Source organism: Dendronephthya gigantea, unplaced genomic scaffold, assembly GCF_004324835.1.
Source record: "Dendronephthya gigantea isolate DGI-Jeju-01 unplaced genomic scaffold, DenGig_1.0 000219F, whole genome shotgun sequence".
Taxonomy (NCBI): Eukaryota; Metazoa; Cnidaria; class Anthozoa; order Malacalcyonacea; family Nephtheidae; genus Dendronephthya; species Dendronephthya gigantea.
The window spans coordinates 102,047-115,118 of record NW_021163229.1 but is presented as its reverse complement, the minus strand read 5'-3'; the positions used below and the strand labels follow the sequence as shown (position 1 = coordinate 115,118).

Genomic DNA, 13,072 nt, shown 5'->3' with positions numbered 1-13,072 from the left:
ATCGTGCATACCTGTTTGATGCTATTGTCCTAAAAGAACATTTCTTGCTGTTCTTACCTTATTCGAAATAGCACAAGTTTTATATTCATAGCATAGAAGCAGTGTGTAGCAAGCAGGGTGGCGCCGTGGAAGCGTGGTGGGCCAATAACCAAGAGGTCAATGGATCGAAGCCATTTCCTGCTAAAGTTATCATTTCAATAAAAAAGATCTTTTCGAAATCTTATTCAAAAACATGTATTTTTTCTCAAATGGGCTATAAGAGAAAACCAGAGCTAAAAAATTTACATAAAGACATAAAATTAACAGTTCCAGCAAGGTTCTACCGAGAATTGAACTCGGATTCCCGGATTCAGAGTCCGAAGTGCTAACCATTACACCACAGAACCTAACCATCTACAGAAAGACACAGCAGAAAATGGTGTTTGAGACATTTCAACACGGAAACCTAATCGCTGGTTCCCAATCGTGTATTTCTGTACCGCTATCAAAGAGAAACCTTTTGAATAGCATGAAAAAGTTCAATTTTTTTTTCGAATACGTATTCTGCAATCTTTTGACGACTCATCATATACATCTGACCCGGGCTGTGATGTATAGTCTATATACACGCACATTATTAAGATGAAGTATTTACATATATTCCCCCTATTCCAGGTATGGAGCCTTGGTTTACAAATATAATATAGAACATGCATGTGTCCCAGAGAGTCATTCAAAAAACCTAAACTGCATGGATTGTTTATTAAACGTACGGCTTTTTCCCACGAAAATAAATTGGGATTTTTCATGCACTAATGGGTACCATAAAAATATTTAATTTTTCTTTAGTTTATAAAACAGGAAGGAGCGAGCGGAGTTGAACCACTGACCCCGGTGACCTGTCAACCTGCAGTCGGATGCTCTACCACTATATGCTACTCTCTCTGAGCGTTCCATGCAGCATACCTGTCGTATGCTATATTCTTAGATACCTGTAAGAGAAAGCCTGAATTAAAAAAATACATAAAGACGGAGAATGAATGATTTCAAAGAGTTTCTACCAAAAATTGAACTCCGATTCTCGAAGTCAGAGTCCGAAGTGATAACCATTACACCACAGAACCTAAAAATCTATCAAGCTTACTGACGAATGTTGGCTGCATAATATATAATTATGTAGTTTGCTACGCGCATGCACATTATTAAGATAAAGTATTCATAAAATCATATTCGTGTTAAGCTTGCACATACGCCTCATTAGCTCAGTGGTTAGAGCACTGGTCTTGTAAACCAGGGGTCCAGAGTTCAACTCTCTGATGAGGCTTTTGCATACTTTTGTATTTACAAAAGTATATAGGCAACTATAGCAACTGTATAATTTATCCTACTCAGAGCCCGAAGTAATAAACCATTACACCACAGGACATAAACACCTAGAAAAATACTGAGAAATTCCCGGCTTACACTATATTATGCGCGCACTTTATTAAGATAAAGTAAATAATATGCTACTCTCTCTGAGCGTTCCATGCAGCATACCTGTCATATGCTATATTTATGTAGTTTGCTACGCGCACATGTGCACATTATTAAGATAAAGTATTCATATAATAATATTCGTGTTAGCTTGCACATAGGCCTGATTAGCTCAGTGGTTAAAGCACTGGTCTTGTAAACCAGGGATCCAGAGTTCAACTCTTTGATGAGGCTTTTGCATACTTTTGTATTTACAAAAGTATATAGGCAACTATAGCAACTATATAATTTATCCTACTCCGAGGCCGAAGTGCTAACCATTACACCACAGGACATAAACACCTAGAAAAAGCACTGAGAAACTTCTGGCTCTACAGTATATCTATGCACGCCCATTATTAAGATAAAGTAATTATATTCCCTGTATTCCAGGTATGGACTCCCGTTTTACAAATTTATAGAACATGCATATGTCCCAGAGAGTCATTGAAAAAACACTAAACTGCAAGGATTATTTATCAATCAAACGGATTGTTGAAACGAAAATAAATTTGGGTTTTTCAATTCACTAATTAGTAGGATAAAAATATTGGATTTTTTTTTCATTGATAAAAGAGAAGGGAGCGAGCGGAGTTCAAACACTGACCTCTCGATCTGCAGTCGAATGCTCTACCACTGAGCTACACTCCCTGATCGTGCAGACCTGTTTGATGCTATTATCCTAAAAGAACATTTCTTGCTGTTCTTACCTTATTCGAAATAGCACAAGTTTTATATTCATAGCATAGAAGCAGTGTGTAGCAAGCCGGGTGGCGCAGTGGAAGCGTGCTAGTCCAATAACCCAGAGGTCAATGGATCGAAGCCATTTCCTGCTAAAGTTATCATTTCAATAAAAAAGATCTTTTCGAAATCTTATTCAAAAACAGGTACTTTTTCTCAATGGGCTATAAGAGAAACCAGAGCTATAAAATTACAAAAACATAAATTAACAGTTCCAGCAAGGTTCTACCGAGATTGAACTCGGATTCCGGATTCAAGTCCGAAGTGCTAACCATTACCCACAGAACCTAACCATCTACAGAAAGACACAGCAGAAAATGGTGTTTGAACATTTCAACCCGGAAACCTAATCGCTGGTTCCCAATCGTGTATTTCTACCGCTATCAAAGAAAACCTTTGAATAGCATGAAAAAGTTAAATTTTTCTTCCGAATACGTATTCTGCAATCTTTTGACGACTCATCATATACATCTGACCGGGCTGTGATGTATAGTCATATACACGCACATTATTAAGATGAAGTATTTACATATATTCCCCCTATTCCAGGTATGGAGCTTGGTTTACAAATATATATAGAACATGCATGTGTCCAGAGAGTCATTCAAAAAACCTAAACTGCATGGATTGTTTATAAACGTACGGCTTTTTCCCACGAAAATAAATTGGGATTTTTCATGCACTAATGGGTCAATAAAATATTTAATTTTCTTTAGTTTATAAAACAGGAAGGAGCGAGCGGAGTTGAACCACTGACCCCGGTGACCTGTCAACCTGCAGTCGGATGCTCTACCACTATATGCTACTCTCTGAGCGTTCCATGCAGCATACCTGTCGTATGCTATATTCTTAGATACCTAAGAGAAAGCCTGAAATAAAAAAATACATAAAGACGGAGAATGAATGATTTCAAAGAGTTTCTACCAAAAATTGAACTCCGATTCTCGAAGTCAGAGTCCGAAGTGATAACCATTACACCACAGAACCTAAAAATCTATCAAACTTACTGACGAATGTTGGCTGCATAATATATAATTATGTAGTTTGCTACGCGCATGCACATTATTAAGATAAAGTATTCATACAATTATATTCGTGTTAAGCTGCACATACGCCTCATTAGCTCAGTGGTTAGAGCACTGGTCTTGTAAACCAGGGGTCCAGAGTTCAACTCTCTGATGAGGCTTTTGCATAATTTGTATTTACAAAAGTATATAGGCAACTATAGCAACTATATAATTTATCCTACTCAGAGCCCGAAGTAATAAACCATTACACCACAGGACATAAACACCTAGAAAAATTACTGAGAAATTCCCGGCTCTACACTATATCTATGCGCGCACTTTATTAAGATAAAGTAAATAATATGCTACTCCTCTGAGCGTTCCATGCAGCATACCTGTCATATGCTATATTTATGTAGTTTGCTACGCGCACATGTGCACATTATTAAGATAAAGTATTCATATAATAATATTCGTCTTAGCTTGCACATAGGCCTCATTAGCTCAGTGGTTAAAGCACTGGTCTTGTAAACCAGGGGTCCAGAGTTCAACTCTTTGATGAGGCTTTTGCATACTTTTGTATTTACAAAGTATATAGGCAACTATAGCACTATATAATTTATCCTACTCAGAGCCCGAAGTGCTAACCATTACACCAAGGAGATAAACCTAGAAAAATTACTGAAAAATTCTGGCTCTACAGTATATTATGCACGCCATTATTAGATAAGTAATTATATTCCCTGTATTCCAGGTATGGACTCCCGTTTTACAAATTTAGAACATGCATGTGTCACAGAGAGTCATTGAAAAACACTAAACTGCAAGGATTATTTATCAATCAAACGGATTGTTGGAACGAAAATAAATTTGGGTTTTTTAATTCAACTAATTAGTAGATAAAAATGTTGGATTTTTTTTTCATTGATAAAAGAGGGGAGCGGAGTTGAACCAAACTGACTTCGATCTGCAGTCGAATGCTTCTACCACTGAGCTACAACTCCCTGATCGTGCATACCTGTTTGATGCTATATGTCCTAAAAGAACATTTCTTGCTGTTCTTACCTTTTCGAAATAGCACAAGTTTTATATTCATGCATAGAAGCAGTGTGTAGCAAGCAGGGTGGCGCAGTGGAAGCGTGCTGGGCCCATAACCCAGAGGTCAATGGATCGAAACCATTTCCTGCTAAAGTTATCATTTCAATAAAAAAGATCTTTTCGAAATCTTATTAAAACAGGTATTTTTTTTCAAATGGGTTATAGAGAAAACCAGAGCTAAAATTTACATAAAGACATAAAATAACAGTTTCAGCAAGGTTCTACCGAGAATTGAACTCGGATTCCCGGATTCAGAGTCCGAAGTGCTACATTACACCACAGAACCTAACCATCGACAGAAGACACAGCAGAAATTGGTGTTTGGACATTTCAACCCGGAATCTAATCGTGGTTCCCAACGTGTATTTCTGTACGCTTCAAAGAGAAACCTTTTGAATAGCATGAAAAAGTTCAAATTTTTCTTCCGAATACGTATTCTGCAATCTTTTGACGACTCATCATATACATCTGACCCGCGCTGTGATGTATAGTCTATATACGCGTACATTATTAAGATGAAGTATTTACATATATCCCCTATTCCAGGTAGGAGCCCTGGTTTACAAATATAATATTATAGAACATGCATGTGTCCCAGAGAGTCATTCAAAAAACCTAAACTGCATGGATTGTTTATCAAACGTACGGCTTTTTCCACGAAAATAAATTGGGATTTTTCATGCCTAATGGGTACCATAAAAATATTTAATTTTTCTTTAATTTATAGAACAGGAAGGAGCGAGCAGAGTTGGACCACTGACCCCAGTGACCTGTCAACCTGCAGTCGGATTTTCTACCACTATATGCTACTCTCTCTGAGCGTTCCATGCAGCATACCTGTCATATGCTATATTCTTAGATACCTGTAAGAGAAAGCCTGAAATAAAGAAATACATAAAGGCGGAGAATGAATGTTTTCAAAGAGATTCTACCAAGAATTGAACTCCGATTCTCGAAGTCAGAGTCCGAAGTGATAACCATTACACCACAGACCCTAAAAATCTATCAAACTTACTGACGAATGTTGGCTGCATAGTATATAATTATGTAGTTTGCTACGCGCATGCACATTATTAAGATAAAGTATTCATATAATTATATTCGTGTTAAGCATGCACGTACGCCTCATTAGCTCAGTGGTTAGAGCACTGGTCTTGTAAACCAGAGGTCCAGAGTTCAACTCTCTGATGAGGCTTTTGCATACTTTCGTATTTACAAAAGTATATAGGCAACTATAAAATATAACTCAGAGCCCGAAGTGCTAACCATTACACCACAGGAGATAAACACCTAGAAAAATTACTGAGAAATTCCTGGCTCTACAGTATATCTATGCACGCCCATCATTAAGATAAAGTAATTATATTCCCTGTATTCCAGGTATGGACTCCCGTTTTACAAATTTATAGAACATGCATGTGTCCCAGAGAGTCATTGAAAAAACACTAAACTGCAAGGATTATTTATCAATCAAACGGATTGTTGGAACGAAAATAAATTTGAGTTTTTCAATTCACTAATTAGTACGATAAAAATATTGGATTTTTTTTTCATTGATAAAAGAGAAGGGAGCGAGCGGAGTTCAACCAATGACCTCTCGATCTGCAGTCGAATGCTCCACCACTGAGCTACACTCCCTGATCGTGCATACCTGTTTGATGCTATTGTCCTAAAAGAACATTTCTTGCTGTTCTTACCTTATTCGAAATAGCACAAGTTTTATATTCATAGCATAGAAGCAGTGTGTAGCAAGCAGGGTGGCGCCGTGGAAGCGTGCTGGGCCAATAACCAAGAGGTCAATGGATCGAAGCCATTTCCTGCTAAAGTTATCATTTCAATAAAAAAGATCTTTTCGAAATCTTATTCAAAAACATGTATTTTTTCTCAAATGGGCTATAAGAGAAAACCAGAGCTAACAAATTTACATAAAGACATAAAATTAACAGTTCCAGCAAGGTTCTACCGAGAATTGAACTCGGATTCCCGGATTCAGAGTCCGAAGTGCTAACCATTACACCACAGAACCTAACCATCTACAGAAAGACACAGCAGAAAATGGTGTTTGAGACATTTCAACACGGAAACCTAATCGCTGGTTCCCAATCGTGTATTTCTGTACCGCTATCAAAGAGAAACCTTTTGAATAGCATGAAAAAGTTCAATTTTTCTTCCGAATACGTATTCTGCAATCTTTTGACGACTCATCATATACATCTGACCCGGGCTGTGATGTATAGTCTATATACACGCACATTATTAAGATGAAGTATTTACATATATTCCCCCTATTCCAGGTATGGAGCCTTGGTTTACAAATATAATATAGAACATGCATGTGTCCCAGAGAGTCATTCAAAAAACCTAAACTGCATGGATTGTTTATTAAACGTACGGCTTTTTCCCACGAAAATAAATTGGGATTTTTCATGCACTAATGGGTACCATAAAAATATTTAATTTTTCTTTAGTTTATAAAACAGGAAGGAGCGAGCGGAGTTGAACCACTGACCCCGGTGACCTGTCAACCTGCAGTCGGATGCTCTACCACTATATGCTACTCTCTCTGAGCGTTCCATGCAGCATACCTGTCGTATGCTATATTCTTAGATACCTGTAAGAGAAAGCCTGAAATAAAAAAATACATAAAGACGGAGAATGAATGATTTCAAAGAGTTTCTACCAAAAATTGAACTCCGATTCTCGAAGTCAGAGTCCGAAGTGATAACCATTACACCACAGAACCTAAAAATCTATCAAACTTACTGACGAATGTTGGCTGCATAATATATAATTATGTAGTTTGCTACGCGCATGCACATTATTAAGATAAAGTATTCATAAATTATATTCGTGTTAAGCTTGCACATACGCCTCATTAGCTCAGTGGTTAGAGCACTGGTCTTGTAAACCAGGGGTCCAGAGTTCAACTCTCTGATGAGGCTTTTGCATAATTTTGTATTTACAAAAGTATATAGGCAACTATAGCAACTATAATTTATCCTACTCAGAGCCCGAAGTAATAAACCATTACCACAGGACATAAACACCTAGAAAAATTACTGAGAAATTCCCGGCTCTACACTATATCTATGCGCGCACTTTATTAAGATAAAGTAAATAATATGCTACTCCTCTGAGCGTTCCATGCAGCATACCTGTCATATGCTATATTTATGTAGTTTGCTACGCGCACATGTGCACATTATTAAGATAAAGTATTCATATAATAATATTCGTCTTAGCTTGCACATAGGCCTCATTAGCTCAGTGGTAAAAGCACTGGTCTGGTAAACCAGGGGTCCAGAGTTCAACTCTTTGATGAGGCTTTTGCATACTTTTGTATTTACAAAAGTATATAGGCAACTATAGCAACTATATAATTTATCCTACTCAGAGCCCGAAGTGCTAACCATTACACCAAAGGAGATAAACTCCTAGAAAAATTACTGAAAAATTCCTGGCTCTACAGTATATCTATGCACGCCCATTATTAAGATAAAGTAATTATATTCCCTGTATTCCAGGTATGGACTCCCGTTTTACAAATTTATAGAACATGCATGTGTCCCAGAGAGTCATTGAAAAAACACTAAACTGCAAGGATTATTTATCAATCAAACGGATTGTTGGAACGAAAATAAATTTGAGTTTTTCAATTCACTAATTTGTACGATAAAAATATTGGATTTTTTTTTAATTGATAAAAGAGAAGGGAGCGAGCGGAGTTCAACCAATGACCTCTCGATCTGCAGTCGAATGCTCCACCACTGAGCTACACTCCCTGATCGTGCATACCTGTTTGATGCTATTGTCCTAAAAGAACATTTCTTGCTGTTCTTACCTTATTCGAAATAGCACAAGTTTTATATTCATAGCATAGAAGCAGTGTGTAGCAAGCAGGGTGGCGCAGTGGAAGCGTGCTGGGCCAATAACCAGAGGTCAATGGATCGAAGCCATTTCCTGCTAAAGTTATCATTTCAATAAAAAAGATCTTTTCGAAATCTTATTCAAAAACATGTATTTTTTCTCAAATGGGCTATAAGAGAAAACCAGAGCTAAAAATTTACAAAAAGACATAAAATTAACAGTTCCAGCAAGGTTCTACCGAGAATTGAACTCGGATTCCCGGATTCAGAGTCCGAAGTGCTAACCATTACACCACAGAACCTAACCATCTACAGAAAGACACAGCAGAAAATGGTGTTTGAGACATTTCAACACGGAAACCTAATCGCTGGTTCCCAATCGTGTATTTCTGTACCGCTATCAAAGAGAAACCTTTTGAATAGCATGAAAAAGTTCAATTTTTCTTCCGAATACGTATTCTGCAATCTTTTGACGACTCATCATATACATCTGACCCGGGCTGTGATGTATAGTCTATATACACGCACATTATTAAGATGAAGTATTTACATATATTCCCCCTATTCCAGGTATGGAGCCTTGGTTTACAAATATAATATAGAACATGCATGTGTCCCAGAGAGTCATTCAAAAAACCTAAACTGCATGGATTGTTTATTAAACGTACGGCTTTTTCCCACGAAAAAAATTGGGATTTTTCATGCACTAATGGGTACCATAAAAATATTTAATTTTTCTTTAGTTTATAAAACAGGAAGGAGCGAGCGGAGTTGAACCACTGACCCCGGTGACCTGTCAACCTGCAGTCGGATGCTCTACCACTATATGCTACTCTCTCTGAGCGTTCCATGCAGCATACCTGTCGTATGCTATATTCTTAGATACCTGTAAGAGAAAGCCTGAAATAAAAAAATACATAAAGACGGAGAATGAATGATTTCAAAGAGTTTCTACCAAAAATTGAACTCCGATTCTCGAAGTCAGAGTCCGAAGTGATAACCATTACACCACAGAACCTAAAAATCTATCAAACTTACTGACGAATGTTGGCTGCATAATATATAATTATGTAGTTTGCTACGCGCATGCACATTATTAAGATAAAGTATTCATACAATTATATTCGTGTTAAGCTTGCACATACGCCTCATTAGCTCAGTGGTTAGAGCACTGGTCTTGTAAACCAGGGGTCCAGAGTTCAACTCTCTGATGAGGCTTTTGCATAATTTTGTATTTACAAAAGTATATAGGCAACTATAGCAACTATATAATTTATCCTACTCAGAGCCCGAAGTAATAAACCATTACACCACAGGACATAAACACCTAGAAAAATTACTGAGAAATTCCCGGCTCTACACTATATCTATGCGCGCACTTTATTAAGATAAAGTAAATAATATGCTACTCCCTCTGAGCGTTCCATGCAGCATACCTGTCATATGCTATATTTATGTAGTTTGCTACGCGCACATGTGCACATTATTAAGATAAAGTATTCATATAATAATATTCGTCTTAGCTTGCACATAGGCCTCATTAGCTCAGTGGTTAAAGCACTGGTCTTGTAAACCAGGGGTCCAGAGTTCAACTCTTTGATGAGGCTTTTGCATACTTTTGTATTTACAAAAGTTTATAGGCAACTATAGCAACTATATAATTTATCCTACTCAGAGCCCGAAGTGCTAACCATTACACCAAAGGAGATAAACTCCTAGAAAAATTACTGAGAAATTCCTGGCTCTACAGTATATCTATGCACGCCCATTATTAAGATAAAGTAATTATATTCCCTGTATTCCAGGTATGGACTCCCGTTTTACAAATTTATAGAACATGCATGTGTCCCAGAGAGTCATTGAATAAACACTAAACTGCAAGGATTATTTATCAATCAATCAAACGGATTGTTGGAACGAAAATAAATTTGGGTTTTTTAATTCACTAATTAGTACGATAAAAATGTTGGATTTTTTTTTCATTGATAAAAGAGAAGGGAGCGAGCGGAGTTGAACCACTGACCTCTCGATCTGCAGTCGAATGCTCTACCACTGAGCTACACTCCCTGATCGTGCATACCTGTTTGATGCTATTCTCCTAAAAGAACATTTCTTGCTGTTCTTACCTTATTCGAAATAGCACAAGTTTTATATTCATTGCATAGAAGCAGTGTGTAGCAAGCAGGGTGGCGCAGTGGAAGCGTGCTGGGCCCATAACCCAGAGGTCAATGGATCGAAACCATTTCCTGCTAAAGTTATCATTTCAATAAAAAAGATCTTTTCGAAATCTTATTCAAAAACAGGTATTTTTTCTCAAATGGGTTATAAGAGAAAACCAGAGCTATAAAATTTACATAAAGACATAAAATTAACAGTTTCAGCAAGGTTCTACCGAGAATTGAACTCGGATTCCCGGATTCAGAGTCCGAAGTGCTAACCATTACACCACAGAACCTAACCATCGACAGAAAGACACAGCAGAAATTGGTGTTTGAGACATTTCAACCCGGAAATCTAATCGCTGGTTCCCAATCGTGTATTTCTGTACCGCTATCAAAGAGAAACCTTTTGAATAGCATGAAAAAGTTCAATTTTTCTTCCGAATACGTATTCTGCAATCTTTTGACGACTCATCATATACATCTGACCCGCGCTGTGATGTATAGTCTATATACGCGCACATTATTAAGATGAAGTATTTACATATATTCCCCCTATTCCAGGTATGGAGCCCTGGTTTACAAATATAATATTATAGAACATGCATGTGTCCCAGAGAGTCATTCAAAAAACCTAAACTGCATGGATTGTTTATCAAACGTACGGCTTTTTCCCACGAAAATAAATTGGGATTTTTCATGCCCTAATGGGTACCATAAAAATATTTAATTTTTCTTTAATTTATAGAACAGGAAGGAGCGAGCGGAGTTGGACCACTGACCCCAGTGACCTGTCAACCTGCAGTCGGATTTTCTACCACTATATGCTACTCTCTCTGAGCGTTCCATGCAGCATACCTGTCATATGCTATATTCTTAGATACCTGTAAGAGAAAGCCTGAAATAAAAAAATACATAAAGGCGGAGAATGAATGTTTTCAAAGAGATTCTACCAAGAATTGAACTCCGATTCTCGAAGTCAGAGTCCGAAGTGATAACCATTACACCACAGACCCTTAAAATCTATCAAACTTACTGACGAATGTTGGCTGCATAATATATAATTATGTAGTTTGCTGCGCGCATGCACATTATTAAGATAAAGTATTCATACAATTATATTCGTGTTAAGCTTGCACATACGCCTCATTAGCTCAGTGGTTAGAGCACTGGTCTTGTAAACCAGGGGTCCAGAGTTCAACTCTCTGATGAGGCTTTTGCTTATTTTCGTATTTACAAAAGTATATAGGCAACTATAGCAACTATATAATTTATCCTACTCAGAGCCCGAAGTGCTAACCATTACACCACAGGAGATAAACACCTAGAAAAATTACTGAGAAATTCCTGGCTCTACAGTATATCTATGCACGCCCATTATTAAGATAAAGTAATTATATTCCCTGTATTCCAGGTATGGACTCCCGTTTTACAAATTTATAGAACATGCATGTGTCCCAGAGAGTCATTGAATAAACACTAAACTGCAAGGATTATTTATCAATCAATCAAACGGATTGTTGGAACGAAAATAAATTTGGGTTTTTTAATTCACTAATTAGTACGATAAAAATATTGGATTTTTTTTTCATTGATAAAAGAGAAGGGAGCGAGCGGAGTTGAACCACTGACCTCTCGATCTGCAGTCGAATGCTCTACCACTGAGCTACACTCCCTGATCGTGCATACCTGTTTGATGCTATTCTCCTAAAAGAACATTTCTTGCTGTTCTTACCTTATTCGAAATAGCACAAGTTTTATATTCATAGCATAGAAGCAGTGTGTAGCAAGCAGGGTGGCGCAGTGGAAGCGTGCTGGGCCCATAACCCAGAGGTCAATGGATCGAAACCATTTCCTGCTAAAGTTATCATTTCAATAAAAAAGATCTTTTCGAAATCTTATTCAAAAACATATTTTTTCTCAAATGGGCTATAAGAGAAAACCAGAGCTAAAAAATTTACATAAAGACATAAAATTAACAGTTCCAGCAAGGTTCTACCGAGAATTGAACTCGGATTCCCGGATTCAGAGTCCGAAGTGCTAACCATTACACCACAGAACCTAACCATCTACAGAAAGACACAGCAGAAATTGGTGTTTGAGACATTTCAACCCGGAAATCTAATCGCTGGTTCCCAATCGTGTATTTCTGTACCGCTATCAAAGAGAAACCTTTTGAATAGCATGAAAAAGTTCAATTTTTCTTCCGAATACGTATTCTGCAATCTTTTGACGACTCATCATATACATCTGACCCGGGCTGTGATGTATAGTCTATATACACGCACATTATTAAGATGAAGTATTTACATATATTCCCCCTATTCGAGGTATGGAGCCCTGGTTTACAAATATAATATATAGAATGCATGTGTCCCAGAGAGTCATTCAAAAAACCTAAACTGCATGGATTGTTTATGAAACGTACGGCTTTTTCCCACGAAAATAAATTGGGATTTTTCATGCACTAATGGGTATCATAAAAATATTTAATTTTTCTTTAATTTATAGAACAGGAAGAAGCGAGCGGAGTTGAACCACTGACCCCAGTGACCTGTCAACCTGCAGTCGGATTTTCTACCACTATATGCTACTCTCTCTGAGCGTTCCATGCAACATACCTGTCATATGCTATATTCTTAGATACCTGTAAGAGAAAGCCTGAAATAAAAAAATAAATAAAGGCGGAGAATGAATGTTTTCAAAG

At 37.3% G+C, this 13,072-nt stretch overlaps 1 protein-coding gene and 19 non-coding genes across 20 annotated transcripts in view; 12 read left to right on the top strand and 8 right to left on the bottom strand.

Moving 5' to 3' along the window:
• Positions 1-13,072, bottom strand: part of LOC114539808 — a 247,148-nt gene that overhangs the window by 151,825 nt on the left and 82,251 nt on the right. The window lies entirely within an intron of this gene.
• On the bottom strand, positions 315-386 carry Trnaq-cug. Its single transcript has one exon. It is a non-coding gene; the product is annotated as a tRNA-Gln (tRNA).
• Trnat-ugu lies at positions 1,231-1,303 on the top strand. The gene has a single exon. It is a non-coding gene; the product is annotated as a tRNA-Thr (tRNA).
• Trnat-ugu lies at positions 3,349-3,421 on the top strand. Its single transcript has one exon. It is a non-coding gene; the product is annotated as a tRNA-Thr (tRNA).
• On the top strand, positions 3,736-3,808 carry Trnat-ugu. The gene has a single exon. It is a non-coding gene; the product is annotated as a tRNA-Thr (tRNA).
• Positions 4,360-4,431, top strand: Trnam-cau. The gene has a single exon. It is a non-coding gene; the product is annotated as a tRNA-Met (tRNA).
• Trnat-ugu lies at positions 5,463-5,535 on the top strand. The gene has a single exon. It is a non-coding gene; the product is annotated as a tRNA-Thr (tRNA).
• On the bottom strand, positions 6,295-6,366 carry Trnaq-cug. Its single transcript has one exon. It is a non-coding gene; the product is annotated as a tRNA-Gln (tRNA).
• On the top strand, positions 7,210-7,282 carry Trnat-ugu. The gene has a single exon. It is a non-coding gene; the product is annotated as a tRNA-Thr (tRNA).
• On the top strand, positions 7,594-7,666 carry Trnat-ggu. Its single transcript has one exon. It is a non-coding gene; the product is annotated as a tRNA-Thr (tRNA).
• On the bottom strand, positions 8,437-8,508 carry Trnaq-cug. The gene has a single exon. It is a non-coding gene; the product is annotated as a tRNA-Gln (tRNA).
• Positions 9,352-9,424, top strand: Trnat-ugu. The gene has a single exon. It is a non-coding gene; the product is annotated as a tRNA-Thr (tRNA).
• On the top strand, positions 9,741-9,813 carry Trnat-ugu. The gene has a single exon. It is a non-coding gene; the product is annotated as a tRNA-Thr (tRNA).
• Trnac-gca lies at positions 10,202-10,273 on the bottom strand. The gene has a single exon. It is a non-coding gene; the product is annotated as a tRNA-Cys (tRNA).
• Positions 10,387-10,458, top strand: Trnam-cau. The gene has a single exon. It is a non-coding gene; the product is annotated as a tRNA-Met (tRNA).
• On the bottom strand, positions 10,590-10,661 carry Trnaq-cug. Its single transcript has one exon. It is a non-coding gene; the product is annotated as a tRNA-Gln (tRNA).
• On the top strand, positions 11,509-11,581 carry Trnat-ugu. The gene has a single exon. It is a non-coding gene; the product is annotated as a tRNA-Thr (tRNA).
• Positions 11,970-12,041, bottom strand: Trnac-gca. The gene has a single exon. It is a non-coding gene; the product is annotated as a tRNA-Cys (tRNA).
• On the top strand, positions 12,155-12,226 carry Trnam-cau. Its single transcript has one exon. It is a non-coding gene; the product is annotated as a tRNA-Met (tRNA).
• Trnaq-cug lies at positions 12,356-12,427 on the bottom strand. Its single transcript has one exon. It is a non-coding gene; the product is annotated as a tRNA-Gln (tRNA).